Raw genomic sequence first — 7,500 nt, 5'->3', positions numbered from 1 at the left:
TAATTCACGCTACTTCGGGAATGTCCCCGATGGGGAATTACCGACGAAGGGGAATTTTTTTAAGTGATAAATGGATCGGTACCGTCGGGTCTCGATCCCTGGACAGTCGACGGTCCCACTGAGCCACCAAGTAGCGATGAGTTAGATATTAAACGACATTTATAGCTTCATGATTTGTATATATATATATATATATATATATATATATATATATATATATATATATATATATACAGACATATATATATATACACACACACATACCCAAACTCCTTCCTTTCAAAGTATTATTATTATTATTATTATTATTATTATTATTATTATTATTATTATTATTATTACCACCAAAGATGTTAACGCATCCATGAAAGTCAACGCAAAAACTGGCTCTTGAGTAGAAGAAAATAAAGTGAGAAACGAGCCAGGAAATGAAGAGTACTGTAATATCTCAGTAATCTACGAAAAGTTCGACGAACTCACAATAATATATAACCAGCAGTTGACACATGGCTAACAAAATAAGTAAGGAAAAGGAACTCAGTCCTCCAATTACTGTAGCCTTCCAGACTCGCATAACTTTACAATCTCGAGAACATGCTGTGGAATTCTGATTTTCAAGTTTAAATATATATATACGCACCGGGATTACATTTTCGTGGTATTTGGTTTTCATGATATCCAGTGGGTATGTTTTTAAGTGCAGGAAATGTAGCATGATTATGTAAATTAAAGTGTTTACATGTTACATTTATCATCATGAATGGTCCATGTCACCACTGGTCATCATTTTTTTAATTTAATTAATGAAGTTTTGCTACCCATTAGAGGGTGTTACTGACTACAGCGTGCCTTAACGATGGCACCGTATGCGGTACTAAAGGTTCTTTGCAATGTCCTTTGGCCCCTTGCTCCATTAACTTCCTCCGAGGAATTTATACTTAAAGTTTGTCTGTTTGTGAGAAATAATTTACGAAAATTATATCAAAAACTGAACTTATGTCGGGCAGTAAGAAATGATTTTACATTTTCTAATTTTTAAGATAAAACAATATTTTTTTTATATAATAATTAGATGATTTATACCAAAAATAAAAAAACTGAACAAAACGAATAGCTGTCTCAAACTTATAAAAATATGTGCCGAGGGATTTAATACTGGCTGAGTGTGCGCTCCCTGAATTTTATTTTATTTTGTTTTATTTATTCATCTGTTTATTTATTTTTCTATGTATTTATTTATCTGTCTATTTATCTATCTATCTGTTTATTTATTTATTTATCTATTTTTATTTATTTATCTATGTATTTATTTATCTGTTTCACCTTCCATCTAAAGTTTCTAAACCATCTCCCGAGATTCTGGAAGTGTGACTCACAACTCTTCGTCAAAATAATTTGCATCGACAATGACAACCTAATATCATTGATCGTAAGCATAATTACATTCTTGTTCACGCTCGAGGTATGATTTATGGGGAGTTCTGTTGGCAAGCCTCGCCGCTCGTATGTAAAGGATAATAGTCGCTAATTAACTTCACTCGGTTGAAATTGTTGATCGGAGAACGATCGTGCGTCCGTAGGCAAGCTCGAATCAGTCTCTTTTGGGTGGAGGCTCTACCAACACTTTTGTTGGTAAGTAATGGAATTTTCGTTAGGAATCAAAATTGTTAGGTTCCGTAGGGGGGTAGGGCCGTCAGTGCATCTCATGCGGTGCACTGTAGGCATTACTTAAGGTTCTTTGCAGCGTGCCTTCGACCCCTAGTTGCAACCCCTTTCGTTGCTTTTACTGAACCTCCTTTCGTATTCTCTTTCTTCCATCTGACTTTTCACCCTCTCCTAACAATTGATTCATAGTGCAACTGCGAGGTTTTCCTCCTGTTACACCTTTCACACCCACCTTTTACTGTCAATTTCCGTTTCAGCGCTGAATGATCTCATAGGTCCCAGTGATTGGCCTCTGGCCTAAATTCTATATCCAATTCAGAATTGTTAGAAGTCGAACAGTTGCTATTATAGTTAATACAAACGTACAGAAATATAACTGGAAAAACGGATATTAATATAGTTACTAATATTTAACCACTTGTTTGCCTGACTTTGTAGTGTTCCGCTTGTCTCCACCAAAACAAATACTGCTACGTAAGTATACTGTAATTTACTAAAAATAAAGGAAATAAATAAAACAGTTTCTTTTGCCGCTTCCAAAAGCAAAAATGTGCAAAATGTAGTTAGTTTGCAGACAGCTTTTTAAATAGATCATCGATGAGCAAAATTAAAAATAAGTAAATAAATATAAAAGATTCTTCCCGGTGCAATCGAGTTATCTGTACAGCCGCTACAGCGTATAATCTAGGCCGCCGAAAATAGATCTATCTTTCGGAGGTCTTGGTATAATGCTGTCTGAGCCGCGGCCCGTGAAATTTAAACCAAAGCCTGGTGGTGGTCTATCCTATATAGTTGCCAGAAGCAAGATTGTGGCTAAATTTAACCTTAAATAAAATAAAAACTACTGAAGTTAGAGGGCTCCATTTTGGTATGTTTGATGATTGGAGGGTGGATAATCAACATACCAATTTGCAGCCCTCTAGCCTAAGTTGATTGTAAGATCTGTTGGCGGACAGAATAAAGCGCGGACGGACAGACAAAGCCGGCACAACAGTTTTCTTTTACAGAAAAATAGAACTCAGCCTTTTGGATGAAAGCTCTGCCAACACTCTGTTGTTAAGTAATGGAATTTTCGTTAGAGATATCAAAAATGGCAGTAGTGGACAAAGTGCCGTAATGAATAATGCAGAAATGCAGGTTGAAATGGAAATTGATATTGGCATGAGCACTGATATTTCAGCTAAACCTTCATCAGTAGTCGGTGGTAAAATATGATTTTGTAAGCATTGCAAGCCGAAAGTTGTTTTCGCAAAAAGAAATACTGCGACGCAAATATCGTTGTTTGAAGATAAATGAATAAATAAAAGTGGTACGCTTGCCGCATGCAAAAAAAAAAAGAAAATTAAATATTTATTATAGTAAAGCAGTGACAACCTTTAGAAAATCAACAATGAGAAGAATGACAGAAATGGACAGGCATTGTTTTAAAAAATACCGCTACGCAAATACAGTTTACCATTAAAAATGATAGGTGGTACGCTTCCCATTTGCAAAAAAAAAAAAAAAAAGCATAGTAATGCAGATAAAGCTATTAAAAATCAACGATGAGTAGAGTTAAGAAAATGGACATGCAGTTATTTAAAAAAAAAATATCGGTACTCAAATACAGTTTATCAAAATAAAAAATAAAAAGTGATACGCTTGTAAAAAAAAAAAAGCCAAGTTATGTAGGTACAGCTATTAAAAATCAACGATGATTCTGAAAAAAAAAATCGGTACGCAAATACAGTTTTATCAAAATAATAAAAAATAATAAAAGGTGGTACTCTTACCACTTGCAAAAAAATAGTCTTGTTACGCAAAAAATAATAGGCGATACGTTTTGCCACAGCTAATAAAAATCACCGATAAATAGAATTTAAAAAAATAAATAAAACCAGTTATTTGGAGCTCATCTGCGCCCAGTCACCCGAAGAAACTGCATAACGATCAACCAGCCCACTTCTGAGAAATGCCAAGTGTGTGTGTGTGTGTGTGTGTGTGTGTGTGTGTGTGTACCGCCAGCCTCACATGACACCAGGACCACAATATGCAGTGATAGAATCAGGGAGGAGTCCTGTGAATGGTTTGTTGATATTCCGACCAAGAGATTTCCGCTTGCTTTAGTGTATCGTTAAGCTCCTTTATGGCTTTCAAGCACGGCATGTCTACATATTGAGTGTTGGCTGCTTGTGCTTTGCTTTTGCTGCGTATATATGATTATGTGCTGCGAGCAGAGTCTCTCTCTCTCTCTCTCTCTCTCTCTCTCTCTCTCTCTCTCTCTCTCTCTCTCTCTCTCTCTCTCTCTCTCTCTCGTTACGTAAAACCTTGTGGAATTCACGTATTGGGATATTAGCGTGATCCATTTTTAAGGTATCTGCAGAGAGGCATGACTTGATATATCTGTAAACAGTATATACATATATATAAATATATTACTAAAAAAGGACCTCATTCAATTCTACTAATGCACAGAACAATTGTGTATGTTAAAGTTAATATATATATATATATATATATATATATATATATATATATATATATATATATATATATATATATATATATATATATATATATATATATAAATGTATATATACTGTATATACTGGATATATATATATATATGTATATATATGTTGTATGTATAATGTATATATATATACACACATGTACATACACACACATATATATATATACATTATTTATGTATACATAAATACAAATACATCAAGTCATACCTCGCTGTAAATACCGTATTAAAAATGGATCAAACTAATATCTCAATACCTGAATTCCACAAGGTTTTACGTAACTAGAGAGAGAGAGAGAGAGAGAAGACAGAAAGACAGACAGACAGACAGACAGACTACTCATGTACATAATCACACAATTGTTAAAAATGAATTGTCTCGACATTACAATACGCGCGTCTGCGTATATTAGAAAAAGTGAGCGTGGAACATACTTCAACGATGCTTTTAAACTGCAGTTCTTGTAGCCTACTCGGGAAATTCAACCCACCAGGTCATCTGGATGGTTAAACTCTAATATTAACCCTGAAGAATCACTCACAATAACTTGTGTCCTACAATTGGAGTGATTTTTCCTTTCTTGAGAAAGGGACCAAAAAAAAAAAAATGCGTATTCAGTGACGTTTCGCTGTGGATGCAATAGAAGATGGAGGGTATGAAATGGGATTTGGAAATGCTCTCGAATATAAAGTAGTGTGGTGGAAACGTTTTCACTCTCTGGCTGTGAAGAACGTATTTATATGAATACGCATACACGCGCATATATATATATATATATATATATATATATATATATATATATATATATATATATATATATACATATACATAAATATATATATATATATATTCGTATGTATATATATATATATGTATATATTTGCGTATATATATACATATAAATATATATTTATATGTATATGTGTATATTTGATATATATATATATATATATATATATATATATATATATATATATATATATATATATATATAATTGTCTGCTAACACTTCTATACTTTCAGTCATCCTGTCATTAGAGTTAGGCAGAATTGAGTCTGTTCATTACGTGGGTGGGTGGAAGCCAGGAACTACAAGAGGCCGTCGGCGCATAAGCCCCCTGAACTTCCTCGTGGTAGGGCTGGCAACCTCATTTCAAAATAACAAAAAAAAAAAAAAAAAAAAACGAAGGCAGCAACTTGTGGAATCAGTAACCGTAGAGAGAGAGAGAGAGAGAGAGAGAGAGAGAGAGACTGTTTCTCATAGGATGACTTGCAATGTTGCAGTAGGATGAAACAAAGCTACATTATGGATAACATCTTTGCCCGGTGTTATCATTGTGGTAATTTGGTTTTTTCCCTCATTAGACGGCGTGTGTTGACATGCACCCCCCCCACCCCCTTCCCCCTCCTCACCTCAACCCCTACCTCCCATCCCCAGACTTTTTTCTCTCATCATCTTCTCTCATTACCTCACATCCATGCATACCATCGCTTCCTGTTCCGTCCTTATCTTCTCTCTCTCTCTCTCTCTCCCCCCTTCTGTTCCTCTTATAATTTCCTGTTTACCCTTCCTTCCTTCCTTCCTTCCTTCCTCCCTCTTTTATTCCCGTTGTTCCTTGTTCCGTCTTCCATTTCTTCCCTCTTTGTTTCTTCTTACCTGTTGTCGCTTTTCCTTCCTTTCTTCCCATTCACCTAATTTTCCCGTTTCTTGTCTTTGTTCCCTCTTTTCTTTCTCCCTCCTTCTTCTCGGTTTATTCCTTTCTTCCGATGCTTTTATCCTCCTTCCTCCAGGATCCATTCTCCCTTTTCTTCCTCCCTTCCCCTTCTTTTCCTCTCCCTCATTTATCAATTCTCCCTCTTATTGTAATCCTCATTTCCTTCCGTCGTCGTTTATTCCTTTTCCTTTTACCTCCCCACCTTTATTCTTTTTACTTTTATTTTCATCTATCCACAGTCATTCTTTTTACCCACTTCTTCTCGCTTTTCTCTGTCTCCCTCTTTTATCGTCCCTATTACATTCTCCCCTTTTCTCCCTCGCTTCTCCATTTTTTTCTAATCCTTCATGTTCCTTCCGGAAGGATAACGTAACACTTCCCATCTTCCGGTTCGCCTCGATCGTCTGCCCTTTATCGTTTACCCTTTAAAGGCTCCCTCTGAAGATCCTTCGTCGGGATTCCTTTTGAAGATCCTTCGTCGGGATTCCTTCGAAGATCCATCGCCATTATTCCTTTTGAAGGTCCTTCGTCGGGATTCCTTCGGAGATCCTTCGCCATTATTCCTTTTGAAGGTCCTTCGTCGGGATTCCTTCGAAGATCCTTCGCCGAGATTCCTTCGAAGATCCTTCACCGGGATTCCTTCGATGATCCTTCGCTGGGATTCCTTGTGAAGATCTTTCGCTGGGATTCCTTCGAAGATCTTTCGCCGGAATTCCCTCGAAGATCCTTCGCTTGGATTCCTTCGACGATCCTTCGTCAGCGTTCCTTTGAGGATTCCTCGGTAGGACTCATCTAATATATCTTTCACCAGTCAACTATTATTTTTGCTTAGTCAGCATTTTATTAATTAATAATTTTTCTTTTATTATATCTTCCTCCGTAGGCGGAGCGTGAATTTCATTTGGATTACCTTGCCTTTCGTGCCCTGAGAGAGAGAGAGAGAGAGAGAGAGAGAGAGAGAGAGAGATAGCTTTATTAGTTTGCAAGCTAGTTAGTTCTAGTTACGAAGCTTATAGAATTATGGGAAGGGGCAAAGGAATGGAAGGTTTGTGTGTGCGCGCGCGTGTGTGTGTGTGTGTGTGTGTGTGTGTGTGTGTGTATGTATGTCTGTTCGAGGTAGCATGTGTGTGACTCAGAGGGGGCAGACGGCCGACCCCTCACTGGCTGCTCTTCCCCTCACTATGAGTGCCTGAACGGAGGTAGTGGTGTGGCACCCCTCTCTTGCTCGGAGTGCCTACCGGGGCTGGCTCTCTCTCTCTCTCTCTCTCTCTCTTTCTCTCCCTCCCTTCTCTTTCTCTCTCTCTCTCTCTGTGTCGGGCCTCCTCTCTCTCTCTCTCTCTCTCCCCGTGTGGACTCGTCCCCTCAGTCAGTGAGCGCGCGTCTCCAGGAGCAGTCGCGTTGCACCCCAGTCTAGTGCCACCCGTTTGCTAGAGTGCCACGCCACGTCGGGAGGTCAGCACCAAATCAACAACGGCAACAACCGCTCGGCCTCCTCCTCCTCCTCCTCCTCCCTCTCTGTTGTCACCGCTCTTTTTTTTTTCGCATATTATTCGTGCGTGTGGTAGTGCGTGAGCCTGTACAAATATATATATATTTTTTTTTGGTCT

General features: G+C 37.6%; 1 protein-coding gene across 38 annotated transcripts in view; it reads left to right on the top strand.

The window, feature by feature from the left end:
• The window catches only part of Mef2 (myocyte enhancer factor 2), a 790,604-nt gene that overhangs the window by 709,220 nt on the left and 73,884 nt on the right, over positions 1 to 7,500 (top strand). For 3 of the 38 annotated variants that reach the window (XM_067106419.1, XM_067106426.1, XM_067106443.1), the window contains exon 1: positions 7,258 to 7,345. The exons of 31 other annotated variants lie outside the window; for them this stretch is intronic. The gene's annotated coding sequence lies outside the window, so the exon portion shown is untranslated. Of the gene's footprint in view, positions 1 to 7,257 lie in introns of those variants that run through there. 4 more of the 38 variants (XM_067106418.1, XM_067106425.1, XM_067106442.1 and 1 more) reach the window with 2 other exon arrangements.

Source organism: Macrobrachium rosenbergii, chromosome 7, assembly GCF_040412425.1.
Source record: "Macrobrachium rosenbergii isolate ZJJX-2024 chromosome 7, ASM4041242v1, whole genome shotgun sequence".
Lineage (NCBI taxonomy): Eukaryota > Metazoa > Arthropoda > Malacostraca > Decapoda > Palaemonidae > Macrobrachium > Macrobrachium rosenbergii.
Note: the sequence above shows the minus strand (reverse complement) of the source record. Positions and strands in the feature narration are given on the sequence as shown.